At 43.1% G+C, this 18,830-nt stretch overlaps 1 long non-coding RNA gene across 1 annotated transcript; it reads left to right on the top strand.

The window, feature by feature from the left end:
- Window positions 1-661: 661 nt before the first annotated feature.
- On the top strand, window positions 662-3,908 carry LOC118027282. The gene is made up of 3 exons (XR_004683789.1): window positions 662-747; window positions 2,166-2,233; window positions 3,839-3,908. It is a non-coding gene; the product is annotated as an uncharacterized LOC118027282 (long non-coding RNA).
- The last annotated feature ends 14,922 nt before the right edge of the window (window positions 3,909-18,830 follow it).

The following is an 18,830-nucleotide window of genomic DNA, read 5'->3' as shown; positions in this document are numbered from 1 at the left end:
CTTCTGAGAACTGGATGAATAATTATACACCAGGGGAGGGAAGGATGGAAAAAACAAGAGGCAGAATTGGGGCAGAGAGAGGACAACATTAAAAAAAGTGACTGAGAGAAAAAGTAGATGAGCTGGAGATTCATGTGTCATTCATTTTTTTCTATATCAATTAATATTTGTGTGGTTGGGAATAAGGAATGATATGCTTCATATTTTTGTCTCTGTTTCTGCAAGGCAAACTTCATTCTTATTTTTAATGACTTTTCAAGTCGTGAAGAAACCTTATTGAGTATCCAGCAGCAAGAGCAGTGCCAGGACTGGAGAACAGGTCTTTCTTGCTCCAAGACTTGTCCTGAGACACTGCCTAAACTGCTGTCTCCCTGCCACAAAGCTACTCAGCAAACCGCCTCTTCAGTTTCACAGATGTGCTTGATGAGGAAACCACAGAGATCATCTCTTGCTTTCACGTGCATGCATCGTTCTTTATTTTACTGTTTGGTACAAAAAGAAACTCATGGTCTGGATTCAGCATAATCACGTCTGCTTCTGTGATATGATTTGCGAAGGGATAAAGACATAGACTCCCTTCCATCTTTTCACTTTCTAGGATGGCCAACCCTTTTGGAAAAAAAAAAAGGGCAGTGGTAAAGAGATTACCTGGTTATTTGGTAAAATAGTTAACCATCATATTTTACAAAAAGAAGAACTCTAATCTGATGGCAACCCATAGAAAGCAGCAGCAACAGAACAACGCAAGTATGTGTGATCTTTTCAAAGACATCTAGATTTGTTTCTGGGGAGGATGGGGAGGCTTTTGAGATTCCGGGAGAGGAAAAGGCTATCAGAGCTGAAAAGGATCTTTGTGATCCTTAAAGCCACTTGAAGCTGTGGAGGGAATGAATGAGACCAGACCCACGTTAGAAACCCTAGGTGATCACACTTCTCCCACAGAGCCTGCTTGGAAACCAAGAAAGAGTAAGTGACTCAAGAATTTAAAAACTTAGTAAAAGAAGAAGGGATCCAACCTACAATCTCCCCTCCTCTCTTTCCTTCCCTTGGGCTTTGTGTCCTCAGGTTCTTCTTAACTTAAATAACGAGTAGCTAATAAAAAGCTAACGGCAACCTACGCTTTTGCCCTTGTGCTGACCTTGAAGCACGGCTCTGCACTTCTGTGTGTTTCCCTCAATGAGAATTCACTCCACAACGCAGATTGTACTGGAGGCTTTAGTCTATTCTATTTTTTATTATTTTTGATTTTTTTAATTTTTATTTTTTAAAAGATTTTGTTTTTAAGTAACCTTTACACCCAACATGGGGCTCGGACTCATGACCCTGAGATCAAGAGTCACATGCTCCACTGACTGATCCAGCTAGGTGCCCCTTTATTTTTTAATTTTAAAATTTTAATTCCAGCATAGTTAACATGTTATATTTGTTTTGGGTGTAAAATGGAGTGATTTGACAATTCTATACATTTCTCAGGGCTTGTCAAGATAAGCTGTACTGAAGATTTTATAAGGAAAACTGAAGAGAGGATTTACATCTCACAGTGCTCAAACTTCACGTCTCAGTTTGTTGTTGAGATGCCTCTTCTCAATTTTATTCTCATCTGTTGGCCTTTCTACAGAGTAGTTTCTCAAAGTCCACGTGTTAGTGATTTCTCCCTCTCCCCCACCACTCATGATTCTTTTGTAGTTTCTCACCTCTCTCAATCCTTGGCATTAGCCACCCACAGGCCCTGGGCACTCAGGTTTAGCTTTTATCAGAGCATTCCTCCTTAAAATGCACATCTTTGCTTCTTGCAAGGGATTCACGTAAAACTGCTAAGGAAAATGAAGATTATTTTTGTAATGCCAATGGAACATAATTTATCAGAGAATGATATCTGGCAATGTTTACCATATGCTTTGGGTTTCTTAATTTTTAGGTTACTTGCTGACTTTTTCTCCAAAGCTAGAGGTTGGGCTTGGTGGCCATGGAGATAAATGGCTTCCTGTCCCATCACTTTTAGAGGATGACATTGATTCTTTCTCCACTTTTGAGTGAATGTTTGCAAAGAATTCTGAGTTGATATTTTCCCCAGCAGCTGAGAGAGAAACTGATTGATTGTTTGTTTTGTAATTTCTCCAACCGCGGGGAGTGGCCAACCATCTTTCTTCCTTCTCTTTTTTTAGGGGCTACCCTTGTTGGAATTTCCCCAGTGTCTCTCAGAAGGATCATGAACTGCGGCTTTCCTCGTGTGGTAAGAATTCCTTTATGACCACACTAAATCTCAGGTTCTAAGATCTGAGAATCAGATTCTTAGATCTGTTTTAGTTTTCAGATTTTAATATTACTGGTTGTTTATGCTCTTGGAGACACTGAAGAGTCTCCTGCATCAGGCCCGAGGGGACTCCATGATGTTTGCTCACAAGCTGTCTTGTGAACTCTTTCCTCCCCTACGGCAATTCACCCTCCTGCAGTTTTGTGTTACTTGTACGTGAACGGCACTCATTAAGGTCATATTTTCTGATGTGAAAATCATGCTTGACTTGATATGTACCAGGCTATCAAAGATGTTTGTTAAAATAAACTTGGGAAGTTCGGGATATGTTGTTGGGTTTCAGACCCGTGTAAGGAACACCTTCTCAGAGGCCATTGCATTTTGCTGCTCGTCATTTGTCTCCCTCTCAAAGACCTGGTTCCTGTCATTCTTCTCCTTCTGACTCATCTTCCTGTGATATTCTTTGACCACCTCATCGTTCTTTGGTTGGTGATTCTGCTCAAGCCCAAGAATATTGCCCCTTCTCTTTCAGCTTACTGGTTTCTATGGCTCGTCTTCCTTTCCAATATTTCTTTCTAGGTCAGGCATTTTCCCTCGTCATTCTTTCATTTGCTGTATGTCACATCCTAAGGAATATCCACTGTTACATCTATCTCCACCCCGTGCATCCCATTCCCTCCCCACCAGACCTTCCTGTTGCCATTGCCACCACAATGACTCCACGTGCTCTTGTTCCCTCATTTCTATCCTTGTCATTCAAGGGTAACAGTTCAGTGATCTTTCCCCTTCTCTGGCCACTGAGTTCATTTGCAACTAACTATCCAGCCAGTTTCTTGTTGTCAACCTGCCTGACCGTAACCTCTACTGTTTACTCTTGCTGTCTGGCCCTTCTTCCAGATCTTCCCTGTCACCTTTCATCTCTGGAGTTGCCAGTATTCACTCCAAGTTGTTTCTTTTTCCTCCTTTCTTTTACTTCTTTTCACATTCTTTTTTTTTTCTTTTTCTTTATTTTTTAAAATTTTGAATAATTATAGATGTGTCAAAAGTTACAATGAGAGCAAGGATAGCCCCGACTGGTCCCCTGCACCCTTCACCAAGTCTCCCCCATGGTCACATAATTAGAGTACTACATCAGAACCAAGAAATTGACATTGGTACAACGCGTGTGAGAAGTTCTATGCCATTCTATCACATGTGTAGATCCAGTACCCATCAACATGCAGAGCTCTTCTATCACCACAGAGATCTCCTTCATGCTACCTGCTTATAATCATACTCACCCACTATCTCCAACCCCATGACAACCACTAGTCTGTTCCCCAATTCTGTGATTTGGCCATTTAGAATATTATCTAACTTACCTTGTATAGTACATGACCTACTGAGACTTGCTTTTTTTTCTCATTCAGCAAAATGCCCTTGAAGTCCACCCCAGTTGTTGTGTGTATTAATAGTTGATTCCTTTTTATTCCTGAGTAGTATTCCATGACATAGATGTACATTTACCTATTGAAGGACATTTTGATCCCTTCTAGTTTTTGGCCATCGCATAGTATTTTCTCTCTTTTTATATTTTTCTTCCAGGTTGCTACTTTTAGCAGATGTTTGCAGGAAAAGAAAACCTTTTGAAAGAGGAAGACTTACCCATTGGTTCTTTTGACTAATGGAGGCGTAAGTTTAACTCTGAGTGATTGACAATGTAGATACACTGTTTTCTTTTCAGAAACAGGTTTGGTTTTTTGGCATCTGGACTTAAACCTTCTGTTCCAATTCTTGGTTGTTAGTAAATGCCCTGTCTGGGGTGAAGGCACTAGATTTAACCTCCACAGAGGTGTTCCAATATGAATTTTGATCACAAACGAAAATCAGGTTTACTTATTTTAAGTTAGGATGTTAATTTAAAATGACTACATTGTTACCAGGGCTTTGGTGACTGTTCAGGAAAGCCTTAAAGCCTTAAAGTTATTTCTGACAAAATATATTGAAACTAGTGGCCTTTAGAACTCAGTACTCAAGGGAAACGGGGCAAGCTGAGTTTCAGCTGTTGAACTTGAAGATGGGGTCACCCAGTGGCATTTGCTAAAGGAAGATATTCATAGGCTTATTTTCCAAATGAGTTTAAGGTTCAGTATTTTGTTAGCCCTGCATGTGCTTGAAAAGGAACTCCTGAGCACTGGTGGGTAGTTTTATCTTGGTTCTAGTAAATGAGTGGGTTTGCCTGACATTTTTGGCATGCAGTAATGAAGGTTAACATAGGATTTCCCTTCGGTGAGTAACTTGGCTTCATTTTATGTTTGAAGATTTCACATATTTGCATAATGTCCAAGTTGAGGTGATTATATGGCAGAGGAATAAAAGTGTAAATCTTAGACTATTACTGGACACTTGACAGTCTTCCAGGGTAAAAGGGGATTTAATATATATGAAATAGAAGCTTGGACTGGCACATCAATATTTTTTCTTTTCTTTTCTTTTCTTTCTTTTCCTTAAAGTTTGCAGGAAATTTCAAATTTTGATACTTAAAACAATAATCAGAATCTTCTCCATTTTATGAAGTCTTAGGTCTTGGCTTTGTTGGGGACATTCCGTTTTTGTTAAAGACATTTGTGAAAGTTAAGATCCCACCCCTTATCCTTTCCTTCCCCCCATTCCCTCCCCTAAATTTGAATGCTCCTTAACACCTGGGAAGTACCTTGTATTCATATAAACTGTATCTGGAAGGACTGAAAGCACTTTGTACACTTTATGTAATGAATCCCTCATTTCCCTCCAGGTGGGCAGAGGACGGTGAGCTAAGATAGACGCTGTGGATCTCTGCATTTGTGTGACAAGCTCTGAGTCACCAAAGTGAGTCACTGGCAAGATGGGGAAGGCGCTTTCCCCCCAGGCTGATGTTCTCAAACTAGTACTTTCAGCATTTGTTTTTACACTATCTCAAGGTATCTCCAAGTGTCTCCTGAGATTACTGTAAGATTCACATGAATTTGAGTGACTTTTAACCCAAAAAAGCAGAAGGAAAAAACCAAAAAACAAAACCACTATTGGAAGGTTTCTCCAGATGCGTTATAGAAGAGTGCATTGCAGGGCAGTGTTGTAGCTCAAGAAAGTTTGAGACATGGCTCTAAATGAGGATTTATTGCAACTGCTCATGGGCCAAATCCGAGAACCAGGACATTCAGGGTAAAGGGGAGGGGAAATCCAGTGGTCTCTTTTTCAAAAGAAGTTGCTGACCAGAGTTCTTGGGCTCTCCTTTAGTAATACTGTGAACATTAAGTAATCAGAATTCTGTATTAATCAGTCTTTCTGCACATCTGCAACATGAGGACTGATACTGGCAATGATGACTCAGATGTGAAACCTCTTGGCTCTGAATGATCGAAAACCAAATTTCACAGAGCTTATAATTGTGTTGGTGTTCATGCTCTGCCACCATATTTGAATCCTGTGAAAAGTAAGAGTATCTATGACTAGCCATGGTGGCAGTCTAATAAGGAAGGTTGCTCATTTGCTGGTGTTTCTGGGGCATGGAGTTTCCAGTTACATCCTCATAGGTAGTGAGGCTTCTAAGCACCCAACTATCCAAAGGCCGGTTGGGACCTGGTTTTTTATCACACAGAGCATTTCAAAAACAATGGTGGGGATCTGGGAGAGAGAGAGAGCTCAAAGCTGAGAAGTAAGACAAAGCAACTGGCACTAAGTTTACCCAGTGCCTAGTGTGTTAAGCATTATGCATTAAGCATTGTCCATGCCTTCTCATCTGTCACTGAGAAACGTAACTGACGAGTGACGGGAGCCTCACCAGGGGAGGTCTGGGGTGATGTGGTTTAGGGACAAAGCATCAGAAGACACTGGTGGGGGCTTGGGTGCTTATACTGGCAGTTAATAGAAACTGTGGAAGTGATCTCTGTGATAAGGACATGTAGTGACTCAGAAGAGGTCCATCCAGTGGCTCAGTGATGATCATAAGAACCCATGTTCTCTCCATCTCTGTGTGTGCGGTGTTGAGTGGATTCTCAGGCTGGCTGTCCTCATGGGCACAGAATGACTGCCAGTAGCCTTAGTGCTAGTGTTCCTTTACTCTGTCCAGAGAAGGGGTTAGTGAGAAAGAACTGGCTGCCTCTACTTCTTGCAGAAAAGCTACGCCCCTGCTTCCCCAGGATGCTTTAGCCCTTCCATCTCATTGGCCAGAATAGGCCCACATGACCAACCTTCAACTCTAATAAGGAGGATGGAGATCCCCTTATAGGTTTAGACTAACAAGGGTACACTCTGATGTAGGAATGAGGGTTGTTGTCTGCATGGGGGCAAGGTGTATTCAAATGGAAATCTTGCTCTCCATAAAAAGGAGCAAACCCCAAGCTATATAGAAGTGAAATTATGTTCTATATTGGTATGAGGTAATGGTATTTAAAAAGAAATACATCAAAAGGCACCTGGGTGGCTCAGTCGGTTAAGCGTCTGCCTTCGGCTTAGGTCATGATCACAGGGTTCCTGGATTAAGCCCTGAGTCGTCAGGCTCCCTGCTCAGCAGGGAGTCTGCTTCTCCCTCTCCCTCTGCCTCTCCCCTTACCCTCCTCTCGTTCGTGTGCTCTTTCTCAAATAAATAAATAAAATCTAAAAAAAGATAAAATAAAAAAATAAAAAGAAGTACATCAAAAAGATAAGATAATTTCTGCTTTTCCAGGGAAAACATAATTATCTGGAATGTCCTCTCCAACTTCACTCTTAAGCTTCAGACATATTTCAGACTGCTTACCAGAAATCTAGCCCTGGTGGGCCTCAGGCACCTTGCATTCAACATATTAGAATGGTACCCACCGTCTCCTTGTCCCACCTCAGCAGACATGCTCTTACCCCTGGGTTCTCTGGTTTGTTAGTGGTATCATCATTTGCACAGGCGCCTAAGCAACACGTTGGAATATTTTCTAGCAATCTCTTGTACCCTTAGACACCAGGTTGTCTTACAAGTTCTTTCCCATAAAGGGATGAAGCTTAGTTGGCAAAGTGAGAGTTGATATAAATATATCTGATATCACTCGGAGGCAAGTTTCAAGACTTCTATGATGACCTGTCTTTAATTCAGATTTCATTTCAACTGCAGCATCCAGAATGTGTGATCTCAAGTAAGCAAGTGTCTTGTATTTTTCTTCTGGGGCAAACATTTGAGTGTGAAGGAGGCCGCTGATGCTAGGGACGCACATCGGGCTGAATGGTGAACAGAACCAAAGATTCATTCAAGGTGTGGCCAGATGGCTTGGGGCACGGTGATAAGGAGTGTTGGTGAACCTCAGAAGTTTTCTCCCGGTGAGGTGGTTTTGCCTGATCATGCCACGAATGTCACAGTGTAGTTCTGCACGTCTGGGGGTGTAAATATAAAATTTTAAAGCTTTGTTATCAGGCTTGAGTCAAACTTACTTTTCCAGCACTACTACTTCAGCTCACCAGACAGGTTCCTCACAGGAAAACAAATGGAGTTGAAGTTTGGCCTCATCCGGTGCATAGCCCGGACCTTATGCCGTTGGAATATGGATTCATTGCTGTATTGGTCTGCTAGGGCTGCCATGACAAATCACCACAAACTGGCTTAAACAACAGAAATATATTATCTCATAGTTCTGGAGGCTGGAAGTCCGAAACCAAGGTGTCTGAAGGCCCTAGGGGAGATGCCCAGAAATCCTTCCTCACTTTTTCCAGCTTCCTCTTCTAGCTTCTAGTAACTTCACGTGTTCCTTGGGTCGTGGCTGTTGAACTCAGTGTTTACCTCTGTCTTCACATAGCCTTCTCCCCATGGCTCCATGTGTTTTCCTTTTCTGTCTCTTATAAGGACACTTGTCCTTGGACTAGGGCCCTCCAGAAAATCCAGGATGAGCTCATCTCATAATCCTTAACTCAGTTACATCTGCAAAGACCATTTTCCCAAATAAGATTACATTCACAGGTTCTGGAATATGAACATATTTTTCAGGAGGCCACCACTCAGCCCACTACAATGGCCTCGTTTTTTCTCAGATGGTGGGTACTGAGATACTTGACCGGGATGGAACTGCCTGTCATAAGTTTTTGGCTTCCAAATCCAAGGATTGGTGTCATCACCAAAATGAACTGCTTCAAAAAGATGAGTCTCCAATATCAGAAAGAACAGCCTCTATCCCCCAGAAACCTCTTGTGTCTTGTTTTATTTATTGCCCAAGGAGCTGTCCATGTATGAGGAAGAGCTTCTGAGAGAGGCCAGCTAGTGACAATTAAGTTCTTTAGATTATATCCTCTCAATGTTCTCTGACTCTATTGTACCCCTTCCTTAATACCACCACTGCCTTATCAAATTCCCATCATTTCTCATCCGAATTATGTTTTACTTCTCCCTATTCTCTCCGGCTTCCTTTCTCCATACTGCTGCCTGATGAGCTGCCTGAAATTCCAATCTGGTGTACTCGCCTGGTGCTAGATCGATTTTGTTTGTCTCTGTAGGGCCATCCTTCTTCACCCTGCCTTCCTCCTTCAAAGCTCCTTTGTCTTCTGGCTTCTGGTAGGGTTTGGCCAATGGGGCCACTGGTGAGATGAGGTGGGAAAGGTGGGAGCAGTGAGAGGGGTCTTTTCTCTCCCTAACTACTTCCCTGGAGGTCATTGCACACAGCATCCATGAGCTGAGGCTCACTGTTCCCATCAGATGGATTCTCACATGGCTCTCTTACAAGTCTCAATAACTGTTTCTCCTCTCACCCATCCAAGCCTAAGGAAGGCAACAGGACCCCTTGTGATTTCTGTACACCCTGTCCACACTTTTGAACACCATCCTGTTGTAAACTCTTCTCAAATGACTGATTTCAATGTTTCTTGCCTGGACCATGATGGATACGGCCATGCTGTAGGCATGTCACTGGCTTTACCTTGCCCAGAGGTCAATTCCGCAGTAGGGGAACAGGACTCCAGGCTTGCTACCTCCTGACACACATGTTGCGCGCCCGCATGCTGGTGGATTTATGGTTGCCTGAACATGCGGTGTTCTTTTTCTTCTTGGAGAGTTTTGTAAGTGATGATTTCATTCCTGACTTATCTGCCTGGACATTGTCTCTTTCATCCTTCAAGACTGCTCAAGTGTCACCTGCTGATTTTTTCTGACTTTCCTCTGCGGGGTGTGTCGCTTCCTCCTCTGCGACCCCACGTCACATTATACGCATGCCCATGAAAGTGCTTATCATTGCTGCAAGTATTCACTCCTGTGTCTCTTTTCCAACCAGCCTTGGAAAATTCCCTGACTGTATTCTGTCTTTCTTTGTTCTCCAAGTACCTGCTGTTGTCCCCAGCCGGCTTAATAAGCATTTATTGAATGACTATATTTGCATTATGGACTATATTACTACTTGCTCTGTTCATATACACGAGATTGCTGCAATAAATTACCACTTGGATCTATGCAACTGTGCACATTGTGTTTTGTTTTGATGACTATTACTTTGGTTTTTCCTCATGACCACTCTGAGAGACGGGTCAATGGGGAGTAAATTCCTCTCTGTCACCTAAATTGTTGGTGGCAGAACTATGCCAAGAATCTAGACTTCTTGATCTGAGTTTGTTTGTCTTTTCAGTAGACCACTCTGTGCCTCCTGAGATGCCAGATTAAAACAATAACAACAAAACCAGAAGCAGGCTCGATGGACAAGCACTACCCCGATGGCCACTTCAGATGGAAGACAACTCAAGCTCCTGTAGAGGTAACACCACGTGATTACAAACACACGTCAGGAAGGCTGTGTAGAGAGCTGGTTGTCCTAATGAACGGAACTGGTCACATTGCCTCACTTCCTGTTGCTTGAGAATTATGTCTGATGTAGACTCTGGAGACCATTGACAGAACATACAGTTGGATTAAAATTAGATATGAACATCAAAAAGAAGTATTCTGTGACCCTGGGGAAGGGCTGGCAACCAATGGGGAAAGGAATGGATTGTTCTTGTAATTCAAACCATATCCCATGAGAAAGTAGTTTATAGGCAGCAGCACAAATAAAGATAAATTTGAGAACATTTGGGACAATTTCTGTGTCAATGGAAGGCTTAAAGATTCTTCCTTCTGTCTGCCTTCGGGGAGAAGCAGTATGTGGAAAACAGAGCTAATAAAGTAGTTTGCTGGGGAGGAACATTCGCAGAGATGCAATCAGAGAATTTCAGCGGGAAAAGGAACCTTAGAAGTCATCCGATGCTAGGCTTTGGATGTTTGGATCTTTTCCAACAGGAAGGAAAAAATGAAATCTTACTGCTCCAAGTGGTTGAGGGTCAGGACGGACTCAGCTTTATAGGGGACACTTAGGCATTGCCTCACATGCTCTTTGCAACACTGGTAATGTCAGAGCGTTCGTGTGAGCCCCGTGGGTCCGTGTCAGAACCCCACAATCAGCCTTCAGTTAACCAAACCTCAGTCACTTGGATCTCTTCCCCCTGCTCTTCAATGAAGACCAAGAGGTAAAATACGTTTCTATGCATCCAGCATCATCTCTTAAACTTTTTCAATCTTCAAATGTTTTTATCTTTTAACCCAGTGATTCCTTTATTGGGAATTTATCTTAAGGATATAATAAAAGTTATAGACCAAGATCCAGAAAGAAATCTTCCTGCCTAATAATAAGGAAAGCCTTAGTTAAATCCAATTAACAGACTTCTATGTGATTATTTAAATCATGTGTTTGAAAAACCTTTAATGACATGAAGCTACATATGATATAAATCATAAGACAAGATAAAAACCTGTACCTATGGTATAATCTGATTTTTTTTCAAAACCCTTTTCTCCCTGCCCCAATATCTATCTATCTATCTATTTATCTATCTATCTATCTATCTATCTATCTATATCTATAAATAGAAAAATACCAGAAGGAAAACCATCAAAATGTTAATTATGGCTATCTCTGGGTGGTGGGATTATAAGGTTATTTTATTTTATTCTTCCCTTTGCACTTAATCCATTTCCCAAACTCATAGTAAATCAGGAAAAAACAAAATAACCCTATAAACAATATTGAAAATCCTTCTCTGGCTTTTCCCTTATTTCTAAGATAAAATCCAGACTCGTTAGCACAGCAAATGGGCTTCTTTATGATCTGGCTGCCCGCTTTCCTGGCTCATTTTTCCCTTCTCCTCTCCTTAGGTCCTGCCTTCCAACATGCCTCATGAGTCTGCTGAATTCCTGATGGTTTTCCAAATGTGTGAAGGTTCCTTGCCTTGGCACATTGCTCTTCTCTCTGCCTAGAACACTTTTCTTTCCTTGTGAGTATTTGTGTGCTCTAAAACTTAGCTCGGATCTCTTCTCTTTTGGAAAGCCTCCTAGAGGGGATGCCGTGTTGTGCTTCTCTAGATCCCCTTCAGGCCTGAGGTGCTCATTCCCCCAGCATGGGGTGGGGTGTTGCCTGCTGCCAGCTTACAGATGAATCCCTCCCTTGGCATTGCCCTTGGCCCATGGGGCAGCCTTGCCCGAGGTCATGCCCTTCCGTCCTGTGGGACTGCCCACGTCTAATGAGTGGTCCGTGCAAGGCATCGAGCCTCAATTCATGACAGCTCTGAAAGGCCATCCCAGCTTTCTGTCTCCTCAAGGGGCCAGCCAAAGCCCCTTGGGCAACCGGATCACGGGCAAACTTCTTTATATGATCCTCCTGCTTCTTTCTCTCCCTTATAAGCAAGTCCTTTCCAGGAAGCCTCTTGCAAGTAGTCTCTGAAACTATTTCTTGGGGAACCAAATGAGGACCCCTCCTGTGATCCCTTACCTCACCCCCAAAGTTAGAGCCCCATTCTCTGGGCTCCTCCACTACCTTTATCTGTACTTGAGCACATCTCTCATTGTATTGCGACAGACCACAGTTCTACTGTCTCTCCCACTTGACCGGGATCTCCCTGAGGGTAGGGGGTGGTGTCTCATTTCCCTGCGTGTGCAGCCCCTATCACAGCACCTGGCTCCTAACACCTGGTGAATGAGTACATGTGAAAGGGAAGCACATAGTAGAGAGAATAATAGGCAGACAAACGGAAGGAGAGCCTTTTTGGCAAGATGAAGTAACAGATCCTTCTACATCCTTCCGAATGAAGTTACATTTCCTACTGAGCCTCTCTATCTACTGATAAACAAAGCTCTGACTTTGAGGTCTTGGGGTGGCAGTGGGGGCCCCCTTAGGAAATTCCAATCAGGAGTTGAAAGAATTTTGCACTTAATTTTTCCTCCGGTCTTCTATATGTAGGATGAACCCCTTTTCTCCTCTTCTTCCTTAATCTAACGTTTCTTTTCTCCTTCCCTTTCTTCCCACCATTTCTCAAGCTAGGTCTAAGGCCATTTTGTTGCCAAGAGAATAATAAAGAAGCCATGACCAAGGGCTAAGCCAACAATAGTTGTTCTTCAAGAAGCTGCAGGGGAAAAAGTTGGATGACCTTTCAAATTCCTATCTTTCTCCCATGAATACTTTTTGGAGTGGGGTGTTCTGGTTTTTTGTTCCTAAGGGATAATTCAGGGAGAGGTTCCCTGAGGGTAGAAGCTTTCAGAGTTAGCAATGTAATGAGTCACAAATGAGTTGTTCAGCTGCTGGATATGTGCTGTCCAAATTGATCCAGCCCTTCAGCTCACAGGTTTAGGTACCCCCCTTACCCTTCCCTTCTGCTCTCCAGTTTCACTTTCAGGGATCCACTCTTGGATGTACTCCCTCGTGCTGAAAAAGTTCTGCATGATGACAGAAGGCTGCTCCACATTTATTCCATTTTTCAAGAAAAATGTTACTATTTTCTCTTAATATGGGACCACCTTGGTGCCTCTGTGAAGTGGAGTTAAATGGCGACCCTTTCCCCATTTTCTCTCCCATTTTATACATCTGGCAGGATAGGTGCTGATTCCCAGTGCATAGCTGGGGACAGAACACCTGGAGGGCAAGGGACCTTGTATATCTATTGAGCCACTTAGTGCCAGCACTAGGACAGGGATTCAGGATGCTTGACTTAGGGGTCTACACCTCTAACACTAGTCCATGCTGAGGGCAATCCCTCACTTGGGAGATTCCTCCGTGAGTGCATTTGTTTCTCTCAGACTTAAAAGTTGTCATAAATCTTAGAACTACAGAGCATGACCATAGAATTGGCAGCCATGTGTGAGAGCGTGTGTGTGTGTGCGTGTGTGTGTGTGTATTATAGACCTCAACCCTGTGGAGACTAAACCTTGCCTGTTGTGGGTGTTACATGGGAACATTTATTCCCACTCCTATTGTTTCTAGGGGGACATGCTTCCATTGAGTAAAGCCCTTGTGCTCTCCCTGTCCTCTCCTTCACTGCATTGGAGGAAGTGGCAGGTGGTCAGTCTGGACGAAGTCACCGAATATGAACGCTTCAACTTCTCTTCACTCTCTGGGAACTGCCTGGAGAAAGTGAACATTCTCTGCTTCTTCAAGCCTGAAGTTTTAAGGGGTAGTGGCCCATGTGGCAAAGTTTCCTGTCTTCCAGCCATGCCAGGCACCTGCTAGGTGACTTCAGCGGTACCATATTAACAAGCCCACAGACCCAAAGTCATAGTCTCCAGCCAAGACTTTGTTCATCTAACAAATGGTGATATTTTTACCTCTAGCTGTCTAATTCTTATGCCTCTTAATAGGTTAAAAATTGGGCAGGGAAGGGGGTACTATTTAATGGGTTCCCTAAAACCCCAGCTCCTGGGAGGGCTCCCTGCTTGGCCTCCAACAATGGCCTGGTGTGGATAAAGATCTACTCTTGGTGGGTAGCCAAGGATTCAGGGGAAAGGGTTGGGAATGGGAACACAGATGAACTTCACTGAGAGGCTAATTGGGCAAGGGTGTCTTGTCTACAGTCTGAATGACTCAGGGAACATTCTGACTCACTTGGGGCTTATGAAGAGAAAGGAGGGAACTTCCCAAGAAATCACTCCATCTTCAAGTGACAGTCAAAGTAGTCATGGAACAAACACATTTTCTGCCAGGGCTCCTTTTGGTTCCCACAAACTTTCAAGTTTAAATAACCATGTGAACAGGGGGCTCTCGATAATTACTAGAATTATTTTCTTCTGTGTACTGAAATCCAGTTCATATCTGACCTCCTCAGCCAAAAGTAATCTCTTGCCTGCAAACTTCTATACCCACTGCCTAGAATTGCATTTGCGGCTTTTTATTCCTGACTGGTTTTGTCACTTGCTTATTTGTTGTGGTAGTTGTTTCTGATCTTCGGTCATTTTATCTCAAATCCCATAGATTTTAAGTTTATTAAGTATAAGGACTATGTCTTATACCTCCTTATATTTTTCCCTACCCTCCAAGAGTCTAGCATAGAATTTACTTGCATTTGGTGGTGTGGAAATAAATGAAGACCAACCAAATAAGAACAAGAAAAGTTTATTCAGAGCTTGCAATATAGCAAGGGAGTCAGCTACCATAACTTGTGTTTTGGCAAAGACTGAAAGGCAGGAAGAGGAGTGGGAAAGATTTATAATGGAAAAGGGGGAGAGATTCAACTGTGCCTTGATTGGAGACTGTTGATATGGGGAAGCTGGTGGCGCACTAACTAGAAGCAAGCATCCCATGGGATTGGTTAGGGGTGTATACTTGATTTTCTCTAGTTGGTCAAAGTTGGCAGTGGGGACAAAAATGAGGTAAGCTTTCAGTTATTAATTAAGTCCTGGACATTTTGGGCCAATTGTTACAGGGGTTATTGTTTGGCTTCCTGGATTGTTGCTGGAGATGGTAATCTGACTTCCTACAAGTCTGACTTACAGCAGGTTGGCTTTCTGGGCTGGTTACCATAGATAATGGGTTGGATTCCTGGGCTGGTTGCTGCAGCTTGTAGGTCAGAAGTCTATTTTTTATATGATCCGTTTGTTGTCCATTTGTATATTCGCTCTCTCTGTAGGCATCAGTAAATATTCAGATTAATTAGTTGATTGCTCTGACTATGGTTTGAAGTATTTCCTTTGAATTGATAACCCTTATCTTTCCTCTTGCTACTTGCTAAACAGTTTATTCAACAGGTATTTTCCATTTACTTTTTGTAAGAAGATCTTAGGACTAGCACAAGGGAGAAGAAAACTTACTACAGCTTTGTTCCCTGTCCTATTCATCATCTTGGTGTCTAAAACACCAAGGAAGAAAGAGAAGAGTTATGGTCTCCAGTGTTTCAGGCTAGAAATTACTGTACTTGGGGCCCTTCATCTTATAATGAAGAGACAGAGGCCTGGAAACTCACCCACGGTCATGTTGGTCAGGGAAAAGGTAAAATGATAAGGAAGTCACTCCTAAAAGCAGGTAGATGGTCAGTCTCCAGCTCTGATCTGCCGAGTCTTTGTTCAACATGTTGGAGTGAGAGGCTGGAAGGCCAGTAAAGGTCTTGCGTGTTTTTTTCAGAATTGGAAAAAGGTGAAATTCCCGAAAGTAGAGACCTTTGGAAGAGCATATTGTTTTATTTATTTATTTTTATTTTTTATCTTTAAAAAGATTTTATTTATTTGAGAGAAAGTGAGAGAGAGCAGGAGCAGGGGCAGAGGCAAAGGGAGAAGGAGACTCCCCACTGAGCAGGGAGCCCGACATGGGCCTGGATCCCAGGACCCCAGGATCATGACCTGAGCTGAAGGTGGACACTTAACTGACTGAGCCACCCCTGGAAGAGTATATTGTTTTAGAAGTCATGGAGCAGTAGAATACCTGCTGTGAAGCTTGCTGGGTTCACCACAATGCAGAACATGCTCTATGAGCTTCCCGGGGCTGCCATATAACAAAGTACGACAGACTGGATGCCTTAAACAACAGGAATTTACTCTCAAGGGTCTGGAGACTAGAGATCTGAAATCAAGGTGTCAGTAGCACCACACTCCTTCTGAAACCTGCAGGAGAGAATTCTTCCTTGCCTCTCCTAGCTTCTGTTATTTGTCGGCAACCCTTGGAATTCCTTGGCTTGTAGAGATTGTCATACAATATCTGTTTCTGTCACCACATGATGTTCTTCCTGCATCTCTATTTGTGTCCAAGTTTTCCTCTTCTTATAAAGATACTATTCACGTTGGATTGAGGGTCCACCCTCCAGCAGTATGACCTCACCTTAACTAATTATATCTGCCAGGACCTTATTTCCAAATAAGGTTTCATTCTGACGTGTTGGGGGCTAGAATTTCTTTCTTTTTTTTTTTTTATTAAGATTTTTTATTTATTTATTTGAGAGAGAGAATGAGAGACAGAGAGCATGAGAGGGAGGAGGGTCAGAGGGAGAAGCAGACTCCCTGCCGAGCAGGGAGCCCGATGCGGGACTCGATCCCGGGACTCCAGGATCATGACCTGAGCCGAAGGCAGTTGCTTAACCAACTGAGCCACCCAGGCGCCCAATGAAACTTTATTTATTATTTTTTTAATAAAGATTTTATTTATTATTTGACAGAGAGAGAATAAGAGAGAGAGAGCACATGAGAGGGGGGAGGGTCAGAGGCAGAAGCAGACTCCCTGCCGAGCAGGGAGCCCGATGTGGGACTCGATCCCGGGACTCCAGGATCATGACCTGAGCCGAAGGCAGTCGCTTAACCGACTGAGCCACCCAGGCGCCCGGGGGCTAGAATCTCAACACATCTTTTTGGGAGACATAACTCAACCCATAACATACGCCATCCTGTGGAGCTACTTTCCCTCCATGTCTGTAACAGTCATCGGTTTGGCCAGGATTTTGTCTATACAGATTTTACAGTCATGAGCTGCTGGCCCTCCTGTCAGTCCCCGGCCACTGCCAGCACATGGCTCATGACTAAACAGTGCTGCTTCCAGAAGAACCCTGGTGATTAGCAGTGATGCAAACAGGCCGTTCGGAGGGTTGATGAATAAGAGGTTGTCATTTAAAATAGTCACCCAGTTCCTTTGTAAACATGTGTCACACAGTGTTTGGAACCATCATACCCAACCCACTGCTGCACGTTGGTGGAACTATTAAGTAAATTACACACACATGTCTTTTTTTGGAAGCCCTTTATTCACAATTCCCCCTCAAGCCTTATTTCCCCGAGGGAGTGTGCTCATCCACCTTCGTTTTCGTACGTAACCTTGCCTATTTCTAACGCTCATGCTGTCCTGAACTTCTTTGCGTCAGCTTGTCACCTCCGTTAGTCATTCCTGACACTTTCTCTCTCTTTCCTCTTTCAGGAAGTAACGTTTTTGCTCAGGTAAAAGAGTCATAAGAAGAGTGTTCTGCCTGTTTGATGATTCATTCCTTTGCTTTTTGCCATTTCTCAATGTTAGAGAGGGGAAAAAAACCATTTTATGAGGGGTTTGGTGCATGGGCATGGTCAACGAGGGTGAGCGAATGCTCACAAAACACTCTTCACTTAAAGCAGAAGTGATCTTGTTTACCGGTCTTTTCTGATTCTTTTGAGAGGTGGCAGCATGACTCTCAATGACCTTGGAATCTATGAGATTGACTTCCCTGCTTTCAAGTGATGTGGCCATCCATTTTGTTTCCTTCTTGTTTTGTTGTGAGTGAATCATGGCAAGATGGATGCCAGATGAGCCCTCCACTCACCTTGGTTATGGATCCAGGCCATAGCCTCAGAGTGTGTCAGAATGGAGATAGGTCTAACTACTTCAGTTGAATGAGTCCTTCAGAGGGTATTACAGGTACCTCAGAACATGACTATTTAGAGTGAGGGTCTTTAAAGATTTAATTAAGTTAAAATGAAGTCAATAAGGTTGGCCCTAATCCAATATGACTGGTGTCCTTATAAGAGGAGGAGATTAGGACAGAGACACACATGGAGGGAAGACCACATGAGGACACAGGGAGGAGATGGACATCTACAAGCCAAGAGAGGCCTCAGGAGAAACCAACCCTACCAACACCTTGACCTTAGACTTCTAGCCTCCATGAGACAGAACCGGGAGACAGTACATTTCTGTTATGTAAGCCCCCCAGACTGCGCTGCTTTGTTATGGCAGCCCTCGCAGACAGATACAGAGGGGGACAGATTTAGGCACACAAAGTGAGCCTTTGAAGGTACTATGTCCACCAATGGGGCTCCAGACCCAGGACCCAAAGATCCTTAGCCTTGATCTGTCCTCATCCCACTTCATGATGTTATATTGCATTTGTTATAGAAAAGACCACAGTAGTCTACTTCATTTATGAATTCAATTTAATTGGCATCTTAATGCTGGTGTCAATTCTTTGCCATTTTCTGCAACACCAAGGGAGACTTTATCTAAGCTATTTTTTTTTTTTAAGCTGCAAAGATGACAAATGTTATCAACGATATCCAACCAGATATATTTTCATCCCTTTTCTTCCCGTCAAGATAAGCCAGAAGTATTTGTTGCCAGAAACGGAAAACAGCTTGCTCATCAGCCAGAGGATCACAGTGTTCAAAAGTTCTACTCGTTTGCCATGTGTGAAAAGTTAAGAATTGAAAACAGACGGGCTTACTCTGCTTAAACTGTGGGTTCTGTGAAGCAAGAAAAAAGAGATATTTGGATACTATAAGAGTTGTGGAGAAGGTTTTCAATGGCAAAGTGAGGGAGGTCTTTTCAAATTGCTCTGAGGTGGGACCCCTCGGTTGCTTTGATGGTGGATATGGTTATTC

This window comes from Mirounga leonina, unplaced genomic scaffold, assembly GCF_011800145.1.
Source record: "Mirounga leonina isolate KUSES-001 unplaced genomic scaffold, KU_Mleo_1.0 Mir_366, whole genome shotgun sequence".
In the NCBI taxonomy this organism is placed as follows: domain Eukaryota; kingdom Metazoa; phylum Chordata; class Mammalia; order Carnivora; family Phocidae; genus Mirounga; species Mirounga leonina.
Note: the sequence above shows the minus strand (reverse complement) of the source record. Positions and strands in the feature narration are given on the sequence as shown.